This window comes from Bombina bombina, chromosome 1 (genome assembly GCF_027579735.1).
Source record: "Bombina bombina isolate aBomBom1 chromosome 1, aBomBom1.pri, whole genome shotgun sequence".
Lineage (NCBI taxonomy): Eukaryota > Metazoa > Chordata > Amphibia > Anura > Bombinatoridae > Bombina > Bombina bombina.
This window is the reverse complement of record NC_069499.1, coordinates 978,170,523-978,190,985: the sequence shown is the minus strand read 5'-3', so window position 1 is coordinate 978,190,985 and position 20,463 is coordinate 978,170,523. Positions and strand designations below refer to the sequence as shown.

General features: G+C 38.9%; 1 protein-coding gene across 1 annotated transcript in view; it reads right to left on the bottom strand.

Moving 5' to 3' along the window:
• Positions 1-17,515, bottom strand: part of SLCO4A1 (solute carrier organic anion transporter family member 4A1) — a 402,251-nt gene extending 384,736 nt beyond the window's left edge. The window contains exon 1 of the mRNA XM_053716065.1: positions 17,266-17,515. The gene's annotated coding sequence lies outside the window, so the exon portion shown is untranslated. The remainder of the gene's footprint in view (positions 1-17,265) is intronic.
• Positions 17,516-20,463: the final 2,948 nt, after the last annotated feature.

Below are 20,463 nucleotides of genomic sequence, written 5' to 3'. Positions count from 1 at the left end.
AACGGAACCGGAGCCGTTTTTACATTTAACCCCTATACAGTCCCTGGTATCTGCTTTGCTGAGACCCAACCAAGCCCAGAGGGGAATACGATACCAAATGACGCCTTCAATAAGCTTTTTCAGTGGATCTGAGCTCCTCACACATGCATCTGCATGCCTTGCTTCTCAAAAACAACTGCGCATTAGTGGCGCGAAAATGAGGCTCTGCCTATGACTAGAGAAGGCCCCCAGTGAAAAAGGTGTCCAATACAGTGCCTGCCGTTTTTTTAACAGAATTCCCAAGATTAAAATAACTCTCCAAAGTTGTAAACCATTAAATATGCTTATAAAGTAATCGTTTTGGCCCAGAAAAATGTCTACCAGTCTTTAAAGCCCTTGTGAAGCCCTTATTCTTATATTGAAAATTCAGAAAATGGCTTACCGGATCCCATAGGGAAAATGACAGCTTCCAGCATTACCAAGTCTTGTTAGAAATGTGTCATACCTCAAGCAGCCAAAGTCTGCTCACTGTTTCCCCCAACTGAAGTTAATTCCTCTCAACAGTCCTGTGTGGAAACAGCCATCGATTTTAGTAACGGTTGCTAAAATCATTTTCCTCTTACAAACAGAAATCTTCATCTCTTTTCTGTTTCAGAGTAAATAGTACATACCAGCACTATTTTAAAATAACAAACTCTTGATTGAAGAATAAAAACTACATTTAAACACCAAAAAACTCTAAGCCATCTCCGTGGAGATGTTGCCTGTGCAACGGCAAAGAGAATGACTGGGGAAGGCGGAGCCTAGGAGGGATCATGTGACCAGCTTTGCTGGGCTCTTTGGCATTTCCTGTTGGGGAAGAGAATATCCCACAAGTAAGGATGACGACGTGGACCGGACACACCTATGTTGGAGAAATATACATTAAGATTCTCTAGTGTTAAATATTTTTTTAATTCAAAATTAAGGTGTTATAGTAATTTATAAGAAATTAGCGATTAAATTGCTAAAAAAAATTTGCCCATATCGCCCAGCGGTAAGTGTCACCCCCATCTTAAGTACTGGCAGAAAGTCTGCCAGTACTAAAATAAAAGGCTATATATATATATATATATATATATATATATATATATATATATGTTCCCTCCAAACAGTTCTTTAACCCTCCCCTCTCCAATATGTCTCCCCCTCCCAGATCCCTTTCCCAACACTTATCACCCCTCTCCCTCCTTCCAAACATTGTAGTGTAGCGGTCCCACACGCTCCCGCCCCCTCACACCCAATCCCGGACCTTTCATGAGCGCTCCCTGGACCTCCTCCCACCTTCTCCAGCGATAGGCCGCCCACCCGCCTCCCTCCTATCTCTCCCACGCAACCAACAATCTGCACCATCGCTGGCCAATGCAGAGAGGGCCACAGAGTAGCCCTCTCTGCATCGGTTGCTTAGCAAAGGGTATTGCACGATGCCTCAATATTGAGGCATTTCTGTAATACCCTGAAAGCGAAAGGAAGCGATCATGATCGTCGCTTCCACCGCTTAAAACCCCTGAGGATGTACCAGGCACGTCCGTGGTCGTTAACGACCGTTTTTTTTTGTAGGACATACCTGGTACGTCCTCGGTCGTTAAGGGGTTAAAGAGATACTAAACCAATTTTATTTTCTTTCATGATTCAGATAGAGCCTGCAATTAAAAGCAATTTTATAATTTACTCCTATTATTAATTTCTCTTTTTTTAATTGCTATCTTTAATTGAAAAGCAAGAATGTAAGTTTGGAGCTGGTCCATTTCTGGTTCAGAACCTGGGTTGTGCTTGCTGATTGGTGGCTAAATGTATATCGCAAGAGAACGAAGAAGAATTTATAGTAGGAGTAAATTAGAAAATTTCCTAAAATTGCATTCTCTATGTGAATCTTAAAGAAAAAAATGGGTTTCCAATCCCTTTAACCATAGGTATAAAACCGGATTTAAACAGTAAACTGGCTTATCCCCATCTACTTAAGGACCTTTATCTCTAAAAAACAGATCAAATATAGAAAAAAATGGGTTTAGTATCCCTTTAAACCCTTTATTAAATATGAGACCCAAAAATGTTATTGCATGAGTCAAATAGAGCATGCAATTTTAAACAATTTTCTAATTTACTTCTATTATCAATTTTTATTTATTCTTCTGGTGTCGTTTGTTGAAAAGCAGGGATGTAAGTTTAGGTGCCAGCCAATTTCTAGAGCACTATATGGCAGCAGTTTTGCAAAATTGTTATCCATTTGCAAGAGGACTAGGTGGCAGCACTATTTCCTGCCATGTAGTGTTACAGATGCCTACCTAGGTATCTCTTTAACACAGAATATCATAGGAACTAAGCAAATTTGATAACAGAAGTAAATTTGTTTTTTTGTTTTTGTTTGAAATGGTATGCTCTGTCTGAATCACAAAAGAAAGTTTTTGGGTTTCATAGTCTTTTAACTGCAAAGGGGTCCAATGCACTTGTATATATGTCTATATATATGCACATATGTATTTATATGTGTATATACAGTATGTCTGTAAATACATATAAACACATATGTACACACACACACGCACATATATATATATATATATATATATATATATATACACACACATACATATACATCTTTAAACATGTATATGTATGTATCTCAATGTTAACGCCATTTGCCTGCCTTTTTATTTTCCTAACACCTGAGACCCCATATCTTTGAGCCTTTATAACTTTTGCGTGCAAAACTTTTTGTAATACTTTTTGTTGGATGGTGTTATTTCGAGTGTAACTATATTTTGTAATGTATTTTGATGTGTTTTGTGACACATTTATGTTTTGCAAAACAGTTAACCAGAGCTCTGAAGTTGTGGTAATCATTCTAGCGTAAATTGCTATTGCTCTCTAGCGATAGTTTTTACTTTGAACTTGTAATACCAACGGTAAGCTTGACAAGTGCAAACCCCCACAATAAAACCCTTATTGTTAGGGTGCAAATGTTTGCTCTCCACTTGTAATCTGGTCTTAAAGAGGCAATCATACAGCCATTTTAAAATGTATCTAAGGTATTGGCAGTCACTACCTCCTTAGGCAAGTTAATTATTCTTAAAGTGAAAAAAAAAACTTTTATATTGCTGGAGATTAAATCTCCTTTCCTTTAGCCTTAAAGTATGACCTCATGTCACAAACAATTACCTTGGAATAAACAGATATTCTGTAAACTCTGCATTTATTAAATATCTAAATATATTTGTACAAAGTAATTATATCATGTCTCAAGCACCTTTTACCTAGAATAAACAAATCTGATTTGGTTTACCTCTTCTCATAGTCTAAATCCTCCATTTACCTTATTAGTTTTGTGACCCTTCTCTGTACTTTGTCTAATTCTGCAATATTATGCAATCTTAGCTATATTGCTAGTTTAATAGTCCCAATTTATTTTGGGGTAGTTAAAATCACAATTTTCATCGACTAATCTGTAAGTTCTTTTATGTTTAGACTGACCCTCCCCCTTCTCTAGTTTAAAAGATTTACTACACAGGACTACCATCCTCTCACCCAAAATACATGCACCCGTCTCATTCTGGTGCAATCAACCCTTACTGTACAAAGCGATGACTAAGGCAGGATGCACAGCAGTAAATTAATTCTACAGAGATGAAACGTTTGAAATGGACAGTAGAAAATGTAAGCAAAATAACATTTAATGAAGTTACTACAGCCACTACACTGCATTTGTTGAAAGGGACAGTAAACATCTTAATTTCTTAATAAAAATGTTTAGTTAGCTATAATAAAACAACTTTACAATGTACTTTTTATTATTTATTCTGCTCCCTTTTCATGTAATTTAGCTCTGAAATTGTGGTTTCTGTGAGAACTGAAAAAGCACACTGTAGACTTTCCAAGGCTAGCCCTGCTACATACCGTGTATTTCCCTAATTGGCTTTTTAAGAGATAACTGCAAACAACATATTTAAAGTGAATGTAAATTTTTATGTTAAAGTGCCCGGTTTTTAAAAATTTACATTTCACTCGTGTTGTAAAAATACTTACCTTTTAATCTTGACAGCAGCTCCAGTTTCCTCCACCCGTCGCAAAGCCTCTTCCTGAGTCTAAAATGTGGAATCCAGCTTCCTCCAATCATGGCATTGAATCAGACACTGAATCCCCGGGGGGAAAGACGTGATTGGAGGATGACCTATCCATCATTTCTGACATCAGAAATGGCTTGTGACGACCGGAGAAAGCTGGAGCTGCTGTCAAGATTAAAAGGTATTTTCTCGACACGAGTGAAATGTAAATTTTGATGAATTAAAGTGCCCCTGTTTTTAATCAAATTTTTAAGAAACGGGCACTTTAGCATCAAAATTTACATTCTCTTTAATACTAACAACTGAGGCTAGCTAGCCTTATCAGCTGCTGACTCAAGTCCACATTGGCTCCCCACATGAGTGATGGTTGGAGTTTGTCTTTTGAATAATAATAGTAACAATAATAGTAATAACAATGTTTTTTTGAGTTAATATGGAGGTTACAGCCTGCATTCATGACAACCTTTATAGCATAGACCTTGTCTTTCCGTAATTCTAGGATAAGACTCTGTAGCCAGGGCCAGATTCAAAATGACATATTAACCATGTGCTAAATCACTTGAAAGTTGTGCAGCATAACTGTAAAAAGCTGAAAAGTAAATATATCACCTGAACATCTCTATGTAAGAAAGGAAGATATTTTACCTCAAAATGTCAACCCACAAGAGTAAGTGCTCTGTAAACAGTTATACTGTCCAGATGCAAGTTAAAAAACAAACAAAAAAACAATAGCCAATCAGCAGTGCTGAGGTTATGCATTGCTTTGCTGTGATCTCATGAGATTTCACTGAAATCTCGTTAGATTTAACTGTAAACTTCCTTAAAGGGACAGTCAACACCAAAATTGTTATTGGTTAAAAAGATAGATAACGCCGGGGGCGGAGCCTAGCCACGAACCGATATGGCTGCTTTCTAAACAAGCTCTGTAGTCCCTGCTATAACTACATTTAAAACAAGTGCACACATGCCATAAACTAATTTATAAATGATTTATCACTTTGCTCTAAACACAACTCTCTAACTATACGCAAGTTCTGAGACCAGATAACATAGCAGAGCGGTGGCAGAGAGGAGCCGTGAATTGGAGGCCTTATCAACAGACCGCATCCACTGGGAGAGCGCCGTGCTCAAGTAAATTCATCTGTCAGGATCGCATAAGTTCTATGCGGGGGTGTTGACCCTGAACTGCCTGCCACTAACCTCAAGAAACAAGACACGGAGATCGCATAATCAGCAACGAAGCGCTCCTGCTTCAACACGGACCTTCCTGTCTGACCGCGGTGGGGCCTACCACACGGATCTGCAAATACCAGCTGTCACATAGACGATCCAAAGCGGATTGAAGATTCGGACCGCCGCAGCAGGTGAATTGATCCCTGGGACCAGTGCTGAGAGTGTGACCATCCCCAGAAAAGGTACGGAGTGACACCCGGCAGCCTGAGTTCACAACAGAGGTAACACCACGTGGCGGGGGAACACAGCATACAGATCCTCACACCGGGCAGATAACACAAGCTGCCGAGTGACGCAGGACACTGGCCTGAATTGTTTTGGGGCACTAGGGGTGGTGACACGGGCCACAAGCAGGCCCTCTACTATTAATCCACTCGACACATAAATAAGCATTAACCGACATACATATATGGGCAGCACAATTTATAAACATCACAAGGGTGGCCTAGTGAAATAACTCAGTTCCGATCACTGTAATAAACATTCCTGGCCTCAGTAACACAGCCCAGTGTCTCATGGGGAACAAATATAGCTACACTTGGGACAACCTGCACTCACAGCTGTTTGATACCTCATATCAGTGTCCTATACTGGTGAGGGATAAGAGAATAAAGGAATAATTTGCCTGCAGACCCCATTTACACAAAACTGCCCATTCTAATACATGTAATGTCCAGTAAAAGAAATACTAGGCCTCCTAAAAGCACTCAGCCCACCACCCTGGAAAATTACTTAATAACTAGTGATCCTACAGTAGCAAAGTCAGACACTAACCAGAAAACTGCAGCGGCTCAGGCTCATAATACAGACACGATGTCCACTCACCAGACCTGTGTCACCATAGACGATCTTAAGCTCCTCTCCTCTAAGGAGGACATAAAAGAGGCGATGAGAGATTTCAAGTCTATGTTCCAGGAATTAAAAAGTGACATCTCAGCAGTGGATCAAAGAGTAACACAGATAGAGGAAAAACAAGAGGCACTTAGCTCTGATTTACAACACCAGACCAGCTTCCTACAGGCCCAAGAAACCACTGTACACAGTTTAATGGAAAGAATCGAACACCTCGAAAACCGCAGCAGGAGGAATAACCTCAGATTGCGAGGAGTGCCTGAATCAGTGGAACCTGCTGCTATACAGGCATATATCCAGGATTTTGTAAAATACCTCAAAAACGAGGATTTTTGCCCTGACATTCAAATAGAAAGAGCACACAGGGCGCTACGCCCTAAACCCCCAGGAAGGGCCCCTCCTAGAGACATCATTTTAAAACTTTTGTCATTCAAAGAGAAGGAGGATATTCTACGTTTGGCCAGAAACAAACAACAGATTGAATTCAGAGGTGTGGAATTGCAGGTCTACTCTGACTTGTGCCCAACTACCCTCCAGAAAAGGAGAGAACTCAGATTTGTCACATCCACATTAAAAGCCAACAAAATTCCCTACAGATGGGGCTTCCCTACAAGCCTCATTGTCTCCAAAAATAACACCACACACATCCTCAGGACCCCTGCTGACTTGCCTGCCTTCAGCCGGGCCCTAGGTCTCAACATCAGACTTCCCTCTGGGGCCCCTGCAGCGTCAGAGGGTCGGGCTCAGGAGGAACCTAACGAGATACGCCATCTAGAATGACCAGCAGACACCCTCTACTGCACACCTTCCTAGCCGCTTTGGGTTGCCCAGTTCTAACAATGAACTGTCAGACTTAAATCTGCTGAATGAACAATAGAGTGATGACTCAGATAAGTTAACCTTTTTCAAAATTGTGGACACCGTATGCTGATTTTATGTATAGTTTTACAGTGATTTAATCAGGGATACATTGTCTGTGCCCAAAAAGAGGTTTACTACTAACATATGTACTACTGATACCAAGATACCTATATGCATGTATAAGATAAGCTAGATAATTACATGAGATCTGAAGATGTTACATAGATGTTGACAAAGAGTTGATCAAACAAACTAGAGGCCTTCACAATGCAATATGTGGTCTTATGCCGTACTTGCTATAACCTTACAGTTTTAACTCATAACAGGTCTTTTCAGATGTTAACCTATTGAGTGATCAGTATATACATCACGAGTCTCCCAAATATTATACCGAGATTGCCCATTTTTATTGAGAGCCTAAAAGAGATTTAACCCCAAGATGACTTAGATTACTTTATACCTATCCCACTTCTGCTGCATATATTATAGCTGAGAATGACACAGGTATACAAATATTGGAAAACTTAAGATTGTAGTAAATGTCCTATATGACACTCCATAAACTGCTGTATTCCTATATCGCCCCTGAGTTGTGGCTTCACTGAGCCCGACTGCAATCCCCCCTGTTGGGGGCTTAATAAATATCACATGTCCCACTGACCGAACCAAACTAAAATGGGCACCCGGTTTGGATATGGGACACACCCTTAGAGCGGTGGGAGTCATGGAGATGTGATGATTCACTTGAGCAATAGTAGTAGGGAGCGAAATTAGACTGTGTTCCCACACGGTGTTCTCAGGTCTCAACTTATACTGTTACAAAGGACGCATAACACTATGCGGCTAGTTAGTAACTTTTTTGAAAAATGTTTGATATTAGAGTTCTTTAATTCCTTTGATCTGATAAAAAGTAAGTTGCAATAATGCAACGCACTCCTGCACTCGTTTCTATTTAAAGTATTACAAAAGTTTTATGAATAGTGTAGAATAGCAGGGAACACTACCCCTGCATTTGTTTTATATAGTTTGTCTTAACTGTTTACCCACCCGATACAGGCCTGTGTAAGTTATACTGTTGATCTATTGTTTGATTGAATTGTTCATTGCATAGGTTTGTAATTACTTTTCCACACTGCTTGACGACTTCGGTCGCCTGCTTCCTTCCTTTCTTTTCTTAACCTTATCCCGCATTCAACTTCGCCTATCTTTCTTCCTTTTTTTTTTTTTTTTCCTCCTCCTCTCCCTTCACTCCCATTGCCACTGACATGATCCTCACACAGAGAAACCTGTCCCCGAAAGATAGAGCTACTTTCAGTAAATGTAAAGGGCTTCAACAGCCCAACCAAACGATCTATGGTCTTGCGAGACATATACAGACAAGGTGGACACGTTATCTACCTACAAGAGACACACTTTGCTACCGGTCATGAGCCCCGCTGATATAGTCAACAGTATCCTACCGCTTTCTTCGCATAAAAGATATGGAGTAGGCATACTTTTTAGCAAAGACACACCATTCCAACTTACACAAGCACATAGAGACCCAGAAGGTAGATATCTGCTATTGACAGGACTATTATATGCTAGACCCATAACTTTAGTTAACGTCTACTGTCCCAACCAATCCCAGCAGACCTTTATTCAAAAGGTTATCCATAAAATACTCGAACTACAGACTGGCATAGTATTCCTGGGGGGAGATTTGAATGCACCACTGAATCCTAACCTTGACACATCAGACAGTATCTCTCATAAGACCCTTAAACGTATAGCAGCCTCACTCAAAGAAGCAGCATTACATGACATCTGGCGATCACACCACCCCACATCTAAGAACTTTACATTCTTCTCCCATCCCCATAAAAAATACTCGAGAATTGATTATTGGTTTACAGACGCTACTGGTCTTACCATGGCTACATCGAGCAATATACTTCCTATCACGTGGTCAGATCACGCCCCAGTCACGTGTTCAATTATGTGGTCGGACACGCCCATCACGCCATACATTTGGAGAATGGATGACACCTTGTTGGATGACCCAGTCTTTAAGCTAGAAATAGAGAGGGCCCTGACGGAATACTTTCAGATACATGAAAGAACGAAGACACCGTCGACCACGATATGGGAAGCCCATAAGTGTACAATCCGAGGTCTTTTTCTGAAGCAGAAAGCCAGGATTGTTAAGAGTAGACGAATGACATATCAGAAACTTCTTTCTGAAGTTGAAACCGCAGAACGCTCACACAAGGCTGCGCCAACTGATGTAGCGCTTGATAAGAGTCTGATACAGGCGAGAACAAAACTCTTGCAGTTCCTACAAGAGGATTATCAGAAAGCAGCCCTTCAAATTCTTCGAACAGGGGAACAAAGCAGGCAGACTGCTGGCCAGGGCGGTTGCCCGGAAAAAAAAGAAACAATATGTATATAGTATGATGCATCCAGATGGGAAGATTAGGGAGGATGGGAGATCCATCGCTGAGATCTTTCGATCCTATTATGAAACCCTTTATAATATCCAGAATGCGAATAGAATGGACGGCCACCCTCCTAGTCAGGAGCAAGAGACACACAAGATATTAGAGTACCTTGCTAGTGTTGATACCCCTAAGCTCTCGAATCAAGACTCTGAGGCCTTGGATTCCCCGATCACTCCTATGGAACTTAAACAAGCTCTCAGGGACATAACATCGGGCAAGAGCCCAGGCCCTGATGGCTTCGGAGCCAAGTATTACAAAATGTTTGGCAACATACTTACGCCGAATATGTTAAATCTCTTTAATCAACTATCAGAAGACCCATCCTTACCTAGCACAATGCTTGAGGCCAACATTGCTGTGATCCCTAAACCAGGCAAACCAGAAACTAGCCCAGAGAATTATCGCCCTATCTCGCTGCTTAACGCAGACGTTAAGATATTTGCGAAGGTACTTGCCAACCGCCTCAATAGACATCTCCCGACCAGGTGGTCTTTATACCGGGACGTGAGGCGAGGGATAATACTTTGAAAGTCCTTCAGTTGATGACATTCGCACATAATAATTCAGCCCCGCTGGCCCTGATCTCGACTGATGCTGAAAAAGCGTTTGATCGGGTCAGCTGGACATTTATGCAACTCATACTGGGAAAATTCGGTTTTGGGCCTAAACTCACAAATTGGATAATGTCACTATACTCAACACCCAACGCTAGGGTGAGGGTGAATGGAACTCTTTCAAATCCCTTCGATATTCACAACGGGACTAGACAGGGGTGTCCCCTGTCTCCCCTTCTGTTCGCCCTGACTATTGAAATACTAGCGACCAGAATTAGAGCGAACCCTGAGATTAAAGGAATAAATATAGGGGGCATGGCACATAAACTTGCCATGTACGCTGATGATGTCCTCTTGCTGATATCAGATGCAGGCCGATCCCTCACAATGGCTATTGAAGAATTCACACTCTTTGGCGGCGTATCAAACTTTCTCTTAAATCCCTCAAAGTCGGAGATCATGAACATTTCCATCCCGGAGCCGGAGTTTGATAGACTGAAAAAAAGGCTGCCCATTGAGAATTGCAAAAGATAAACTGAAATACTTGGGTGTATTCTTGATGCCCAGTATTAAAGAGATGGTGTCTCTGAACTATAAGAATATCAAAAATGAGATCTGTAGGGATCTGTCCAATTGGAGAAATAAAACCATCTCCTGGCTCGGCCGCATAGGAGTGGTCAAAATGAATGTGATGCCAAGAGTGCTCTACATCATGCAGACTATCCCATCATCCACAGCCTCCCACATCCTACACCAAATTCAATCGGCCATGGAGTCATATATTTGGAGAGATCTTAAACCTAGAATCAGTAGGAGAGCGATTTTCCTGCCTAGGAGTGGAGGCGGATTGGGAGTGCCTGATTTGTTGACATACCAAAGAGCAATATCCCTCCAGAGATTGGTAGAATGGTGCCAAAACTCAAACCAAAAGGCTTGGGTACACGTGGACAATGCTATTTTAAGCAGAGGTAACTTGGGCGCCCTGGCATGGATTTCCCCCGCTCACAGACCCTCTGAGATTAAACTCTATCCACTTATGGACAGTGTACTAATGAACTGGGACAAATTGCTTAAGAAGACCTCTCACATATCTACTTTTATATCACCTGTTACTCTGATCAGAGAGAATCCTGACTTGATTTTCTTGTCAGGTCTCTCCTCCTCAAAGGAGACCTATGACCTTGCTGACTCGGCCATATATAATATACTCCAACAGGACAGGTTGAAACCCCAGGAAGACTTAAAGACATGGGATAATGGTATATTCGCTTCACGGTTCAGATTAGCTCAGATTAGACACTACTTTGATACACACAAAGACAAGCATAATCTGACAAGACGTAAGACTCACTTTGAAACTCTATGTACGATGACCCAACACCCGACTCATCTGATCTCCCAACTTTACAGGTTATTATTGCAGGGAGACGGCCACTTCCTTCCATCCTTTACACGGTCCTGGCAAGACGAATTAGATCTAGAGATAGACCGCAGGGACTGGGGAAAATTTTTTGACCGAACGAGACGGACCTCGGTTTCAGCCAAAATACAAGAAACACAATACAAATTGCTAAGTAGGTGGTACCTGACCCCCCACAGACTGAAGCATATATACCCACATTCTAGCGGGAATGCGGGGAAGAGGGAACCCTCTTACATATCTGGTGGACCTGTCCACTGATACGACCTTACTGGAATGATATACTAGCTGAAATGAGTAGGGTTCTTAACATTATAATATCTCCCAACCCCTGCTATTTATTATATCACCAGTTGCCCAAAATAGTTGGAGAGGATAAATATCTACTCCTCCTATTGATGCTAAACGGCGCAAAAAGCCTAATTCCCTTATATTGGAAAAAGCAGAACACCCCCAATATACAAGAATGGAAGAATAAAGTAACTGACTTGTTGAGACTTGAGAGATACCATTACCTCAAAATAGGGAAACTGGGCACACATGAAATGATGTTGCTAACCTGGGAAGGACGAGGAATCTAACCTTTTCTGTAGAGATTCATTGTAACTGAACTTGAAAAGGGAGACCACATCTTACATTGCTTAACTTATACACCAATCCCCCCCCTTTTTTTTTTTTTTTCTCTTCCGCTTTCTATCCCCTTACTCTCCCTTCTCTCCCCTATTTTTCTTCTCCCCCTTCTTCGGAAGGCTAGCTAATCTATCTGATTCTAAACTCTTTTTTCTATCTGTTAGAGATTAAACTCGCCGAGAACAACTTGTCCCACAGCGCTGTGTAAAAGAAAGCTGTGGAAATGAGATTATTAATATCAATCTGTTCTCGTGGACCTATATTTTTCATTACGCATATTCTACTGTATGAACAGAGAATCATCTGTTGTGATGGCTCTTGAGGTATAAACAGCCTATGAGAAGAGTTTTAAGTGTAGTCGGTAAGAGATGGTTTTGTACCTTTTTTACCTGATGTCAATAACTAGACTGTTAGAGTATATTGGAATATCTAGTATATCGCGAAATATTTCTGAATAACTATATTACGGCAAATATTGCATAACGATTGAATACTGTTTTGTGTTACACATGCTTATATGTTTGCCTCCTTTGTTATATTATTTCGCTAATAAAGCTTGTTTTGAAAACTAAAAAAAAAAAAGATAGATAACGCCTTTAATACTCATTCCCCAGCTTTGCACAACCAACATTGATATATTAATATACTTTATAATATTTAAACCTCTAAATGTCTTCCTGTTTCTAAGCAACTACAGACAGCCCTTTATTACATGCTTTTTTAATTAGTTTTTCACAACAAGATAATGCTAATTCATGTTAGCCATATAGGTAACATTGTGCTCACTCCTGTGGAGTTGTGCATGAAACTACACTAATTGGCTAAAATGCAAGTCAATAGATAACAAATAAAAAGTCATGTCATAAGGGGGCAGTCAGAAGATTCTTAGATACAAGGTAATCACAGAGAGGGAATGGGTAATAAAGGGATTATTTATCTTTTTAAACAATAAACATTTTTTAATAGACTGTCCCTTTAAACTGAAAAGGGAAATAACATGACTCTGCCTGCACATTCCAGATACATGCTCCTTTACAATGTAACAAAAGGTAAATATCTTCCCTTTAATACATAGAGATATTCATGTGATATTTGTAAAACTATTCTGCATTACTTTCAAGTGCTTCAATATCTGGGTACCATTTAACTCTGTTAGCTCTAATTCGTTAGAGCATGTAATTTGATTACTATTGATGCTGCAACTCAACTTGAACACATAACTGAGAGACTAAAAGGAGAATATAAGGCTTAAAGGGACATGAAACAAAAAAATGTTTATTTAATGATTCAGATAGATCACACAATTTTAAACAACTTTATTTAATTTGCTTCATTCTCTTGGTATCCTTTGTTATAAAAGGCATATCTAGATAGGCTAATGAGCTTGGAGCTAGCTGCTGATTGGTGTATGAACTTGTACGTCCATTTTCATTGACTTACAAATGTGGTCAGGTAGCTCTCAGGAGTGCATTGCTGCTTCTTCAATAAAAGATACCAAGAGAGTGAAGCAAAATTGATAACAGAAGTAAATTGGAAAGTTGTTTAAAAATGTATAATCTATCTCAATCATTATTTTATGGGGGCTTCATGTCCCTTTAAAGAGCCATTATAGTCGAAAAAAATGCATGCTCTAACTTGTTAGAGCAGGTAATTTTATGACTAGCAACACTGCACCCGTGTGTTTAACCCATTTAATAACTACTGCTGGTCACGAGCAGAAAAATACTGCTGAACCAATCAGCAGTTATAGTGGCACTGCTGGGTTTCGCAACAATTGCTGCTGATTGGTTCAGCAGCAATTTCTGCTCGGGACCCGCAGTGGGGGTTAAACACATAGATTTGTACTATCGCTAGAAATAAAACAAATTGAAGCATAGAATTTTAATCCAGTGTTATCAGTTTTGTCTCTGCAGTGAACATAGTAACATTATATTTCCAATATACAAAAAAGAGGATTACTGCTTAAAGGCACCATGAACATCTTGAAATCACAAGACATTCTTTTGTCTTGCTATAGAAGAACATATCAGCCAAGAATAAAAAACAAATTAAACAAATTAACATTTGGTTTGTTACTATTGTTTTTTTTATAGTCAACTCCATTGCACTACTTGCCTTATTTGGAGGAGCCAATCTGTGCTTGAGTCTGCCACAGTCATTTAGTTAGTATAAAGTGAAATGTTCTGCAGTTGTTATCAGTTAAAGCTAATTACGGACAATATGTAGCAAGGTTAGCCTGTGAAGTTTGCAGTGTACATATCCAGTTCTGAGAATTAAAAAGCACATCATTTTCACAGCTAAATTATATGAAAAGGGAGCAAAAAACAACAATTAAAGGGATGCTGAACCCAATCGTTTTTCTTTCATGATTCAGATAGAGCATGCAATTTTAAACAACTTTTTAATTTATTCCTATTATGAATTTTTCTTTGTTCTCTTGGTATCTTTATTTGAATAAGCAGGAATGTAAGTTTTGGAGCCAGTCTAGTTTTGGTTCAGCACCCTGGGTAGCGATTGCTGATTGGTTAGCTATTAATCAGCAAGCGCTACCCAGGTGCTGAACCAAAGATGGGCAGGCTAATAAAATTACATTCCTGTGTTTTTAAATGAAGATACCAATAGAACGAAGAAAAATTGATAATAGCAGTAAATTAAAAAGTAGCTTAAAATGGCATGTTCTATCTGAATCATGAAAGAAGAAAAAATAGGTTCAGTATCCCTTTTAAGTATATTATTGCAAAGTTGTTTTATGCAAAGCTAAACATTTTATAGATAAAAAAAACTCAATGTGTTTACTGTCCATTTAAAGACAAGGAAAAGTTTTAGACATGCTCATAGAAAAATGTACAAATGCCTCTTCTTGAAATACAAAATGTCATCCAATAGAGTAAGGAAATTATGCTTTTAAACCACTGTACTAACCAACTTCATTTAATATTGCAAAGGAATAAATCTATTTTATTACATATCATCCATTTTAATGACAAAATGCAGATCAAGCTTCCTGAATGGTGAACAGAAACAGATGTAGAGAGAAGAAACTGTAGCAGCTGCCTTCATCATAACTGACAAAGAAAAAAAACCTGATAGATATGGTTTCCTTATCTTTCTCAGAGTGCAGTCAGTTAGAAACCACTCCCGCCTCTCTCATACACTCTAACGTAATTTTCCACCTGAGTTAAAAAAAACAACTAACAGACTAATTGCATTAATAAATTGTAAAAAAAAAAAGCATCACATGGTTGTTTGCAAATCACAACACAATGAATGGTGCTGTCTACTGTAAGCACTCCCATTCAATGTTAAATGTCGGGAAAAGTTTAATTTCTAACTTGTCCAAGGCAATATCTTACTAGTCCAGGGCTAGCAAACTAGTTTAAATTTCCAACCCTATATTCAACTGTCTATATAGACAGGAATGATAGATAGTTTCAAAACGTGGGTCTCTTTTACGTATTTGGCTTAATGTTACTAATCTTTGCTAATCCACCTTAACTGAACAAAAGTAAGGCTGTGGCGCAGCGCTACAGTTTGTAGATAGACTGAGTAATTAGAGGCCAAGGACTGAGTGCTGTATGGAATCTGATATGAGACCAGATGCTAAAGAATGGTGGGTACAGAGGTTTATGAACATGAATGATAAAAGCAGTTTGTTAGCCAGTCTTGCACAGCATGACTCCTCTAATAACAAAGCTTATTACATTTCCCATTGCAGTCTAAAAGCATAGCATTGCACACCCTTTTATAAGTGCACTGTAATGCAGGCTCATCTGACAGCTCATTGTACTGCAGGCCTTTCCTATGAAAATCAGAATGTAGGACAACAATAAAGGTGCAGGTGTGATCAACTAATGTACATACAGAACATGTGCTTCATGTGATCACAGCAGAAGCTAGGTGTATCTCATTATAGAAAAAATGACAGTGTTTGAATGAGGTGAAGCTGTTACTTACACTGAGGCCCCCAACTTGACATACTTTACAAAGGAGCTGGAAAGCCATGTGGGGGTAAAAAAAATAAGGGGTAGTTTATTTATAGGTGGGGAATATATTTTGCAATAAGGGTTAAATTATAGGGGGTGAATAAGGTGCAGTTGTTATTTTTAAGAGAGCATATATTTAGCTATGAATACAGAGCTTAGCCGAAACACATCAGCCTGTAAGCTGACTCAGGAACCTATGCCATCTTTGGTTCCTTCTTGAATTTTATTTGTTTAAGATATTTGCAATAAAAGCTAAGTTTTAATTTATTTTGGACCTCCGGGCAAGTTTTCATTTGTTCCAGCTTATATTTATCAACAGGTTAATTTTAAGGAGAGAGATATTTAGAGGCAGGGGTTAATTCTAATAGGGGATATATTTTAGCACACAGCGCTGTAGCAACTCTACACTACTATACCATCCTATGATTTCTATAAGAGCTTGTGAACTATAGCAAATCAGATATGATAGCTTGAAATCCATTCCCTCGAGCAACAGTTGTGTACCAGCTGTAGGTCCAAGCAGTGACCAGCATGAGATCTAGCCCTAACTATGGTAAGTTACTGCTATTTTCAATGAGGACAGTAGATGGAGCAAGATAGCACTTTAGATATATGTATCTATAATTTGTGCATTATAAACAGATAAAACAAATCGCCGTCCTTCATCCTAAAGTGAAAACAAAAAGAACAGAGTAGATATGTGGAATACCACTAGAGCTGTGTGTGCGAACGTTTAGTTTTCCTTTAAAAGTAGCCTAAATAGTGAGTGACATTTGTTGATCTGTAATAAATAGAAAAATGCCCCCTTTAAAAAAAACTGACTGTCCTGTCCCTCCTTGAGCAGAAGTGAGAATGATGTTCCTAACCACCCAACTTACACTTCTTCCAACAGACTGCAGACCTCACCGCTCTGCTACTAGACCACCTAAAAGCTGACTGGATGATTCCACTTTTGTTAGTGAGCACGAATCAGATACGTGTGTCCCAATGATGCAATGGTGTCCTCCCTTCATGGGCACGATGCACCTGCCCCAAGCATATATTTTAAAATGGGTAGCCTATTGTGCGTGTAACCAAATTAACAGAATAATGCATGGCCTGCCAATGTCTGAATGACATACGCAGCAGATCCTTATTATAAATAAATGAACATACACATCTCCCATAACATACCTCGCAGAATGAGACCATCAATTTACGTTCCGTTTTCACCAGTGATGAAATAAGGTAGGCAATAAGTGATAAACGTTTGGATGTTTCTCCCACGTTTTCCAGATAATAACCTCACTGTCAATAAATACTCGTGTAGCTGTCAAACGCCCTTCATTGAGCGACTTCCCCACAAGATCATTAATGACCTTAGTCAACCAATCAGTGTGGCGGATTATTGCTAGCGTTATCAATTGGCATCCAATAGTGAACGGCAGGTTTACTCTTTCTTTACTAGCTGTGAAGAACATCATCATAAGTGAGAGAGGCCCCGCCCACATCAAGCGATAAAAAAGGCTATAAATAAGAGCGCATCGGAGCGACGTCACGTGGTTAACGAGAAAAGGACAGGTATAATTATCAGTTTGAGGCTAATGTGTGGTCACTGGTGAAGATATACAGGAGGTCTCTTGTTTTATTTATTTTGAGCGGAATTATTCAGCTCTTTATTAGTTTTTAACCTCAATTTAAAAATGTAAGCATGATGTACAGGTTGTTTTGTTTGTGCAGTTGTGTCTACATTTTGTATAGGGCTTTACCGTGATCTTTAAAAGCTGCGTGACACACTTGCGACTCGAGTGTCTTCTCGTGATTGTGCTATGGCGAGGAAACATTTGACTTGTGTTTTAACTGAAATATACTTTAAACAAACATTAAACTAGTTGTTTATTTCAATTCATAATATATATATATATATATATATATATATACAGTATATATATATATATATGTATATATATATATATATATATATATATATATATATATATATATATATGTGTGTGTGTGTGTGTGTGTAAATAATGAAAGCTTTATTGTAGCTATATGGCATGGATTAAAATATATTTATTACTATTGCAGCCTAAGACACCTAATAGTATGTGGTAAAGTTTCCTAGTGACAGTGCCAGCAAATCTGTTGTGAGCACTGTTTTGGGCAATAGTGCCATAGGTTTCCACCCTTTTTCTGTAAATGAAAGGAAGCCAAGTAGAAATATGTCATTCTTCTCTGTGAATATGAAACTTCAGAAACAGTCCAGAAATTTTAGATTTCAGCAGCATTTTAATTATGTCAGTTTTGGCTATCTCTTTTGACGGTCCTAATATAACAACTGTCTGGCTGTAATGATGTGAAAGTATCTTTTGGAGTATTTACAGTTATAGTATTTTAAATGGACTGCAGCATTGTAAAGGGCCATAAAAAAAAAATAAAAAAAAAAAATGTTAAAGTAGAGCATGTAGCTTTACAACTATCAACTTTACTCCTGCATGGGTACATTCTCACAATCGGAGGAAGATGCAGCCCGTATTAAGGTGTGGCTCGCATCAGTTTTCCATAGACATGTGCAATCCTTTAGTTACAAATGCATACTTGTCACTAAAATATGGATATCCATTTCGTTTTCACAAAACAAATATTCAATCGAATGCACACGCACATTTAGAGAAAAGTTCTGTATTCGTCCATTTCCCCCAGCGCTGTAGGTAAGTGTAAAATTACAGGTGACTTTTTTCACCTGCTGCAACAAAACATTTACATTAATTTTAACGAAAGCAAATGTAAATGTTACAGAATATTCAATATTTGTTTTGTTTAAGACTGAAAGCAATACCAAAACGTGCAGCAAATGAATATTCTTAAAAACTAATCAAATTTATGCTGCTGTACAAGTCTAGTTCTTGACTGTTATGGTTAAAGAGGAACACAGTAAGCAACTAGAGAAACTAATGTGGAGACAAACCAATATACAGTTGCATTCATCCACGCTGGGCGAGTATTACCAAACTAAATGCATACTCAGGGTATGCACTCTAGGCACCACACTGTTTGTTGAAAACAGCAAGTTCTGTGAGAAGTATCAGCGACTTCTCAATAAATGTTCCTTAGACATTATGATCTTCAACATTGAATTTGCTAAAAAAAAGAACTTCGCAGAAGAGATTAAGAAACTCCTTGATCATACTAAAGATGGAATCTCTAGCTTCCAGAAAGTAGTGGAGGAGTGGAAGTAATGCAAGTTCCGGAGAGACGAACTGGATTATGCCAGAGGCAATGTTTATCGGGTGTATCCCTTGTGTAGGACTGAAGATGCTGCAGGAATAAACAAAAGAGTAGCGAGAGAAGGCAGTGATGGTGGGTCCTCCAGTTCATCCAGTGACTCAGTCTGGTGATTGTTCTGGGGAGGAATTCACTAACGGCGGAGCGGTGCTCAAGGAGAGGAAGAGGTAAGAAAGCCCTGGAGAAAAAAGCTGTAACAACAATTGCAAAGGAAGAAAAGCTATTGAATTTAATTAATGTTATCAATTTGTCATCACAAGTAAAGCGCTTACACATAATGAACTCGCTGTGTTTAATCAAGTATTGTCATATTGCCCTGTTCAACCCCATGATGATCTCCAGCTTTTATTTAACTTTTTTCATCATTTCAAAATTAAGATTAATTTTGCTGGTTCTCTAAAAAAATCTTAGTTAGGGTCCCAAGGAAGATTGTATAGGGACTTTATTGTTTTGTCTTTACATAGTTAATTTAATCCATGGGTTGATGATCGTGCAATGAATACGTTTGTGCGTGGTGGAGTCTGAATGTAGATCACTTTGTGATGGGTTTGATAATAAATCACTTAAGCATAATTTGTTATTGAATTAAAAAATTGATTGGGATAAGTTGTCCACTATCAAACCTGTGGACAAAGGCAGGGTTGTGGTGGTGATAGATACTGTCATGATAGTGGACGTAAATAGATTGATTAGACAGCTAACATTGAAGAAATATTAAAGGGACACTGAACCCAAATTTATTTCTTCCGTGATTCAGATAGAGCATGCAATTGTAAGCAACTTTCTAATTTACTCCTATTATCAAATTTTCTTAATTCTCTTGGTATCTTTATTTGAAATGCAAGAATATAAGTTTATATGCCGGCCCATTTTTGGTGAACAGCCTGGTTCTTGCTGATTGGTGGATACATTTACCCACAAATAAACAAGTGCTGTCCAGTGTCTGAACAAAAAAAATAGATTAGATGCCTTCTTTTTCGAATAAAGATAGCGAGAGAACGAAGAAAATTTGAAAATAGTAAATTAGAAAGTTGCTTAAAATTGCATGCTCTATTTGAATCACAAAAGACACAATTTGGGTTCAGTGTCCATTTAAGTTTCTGA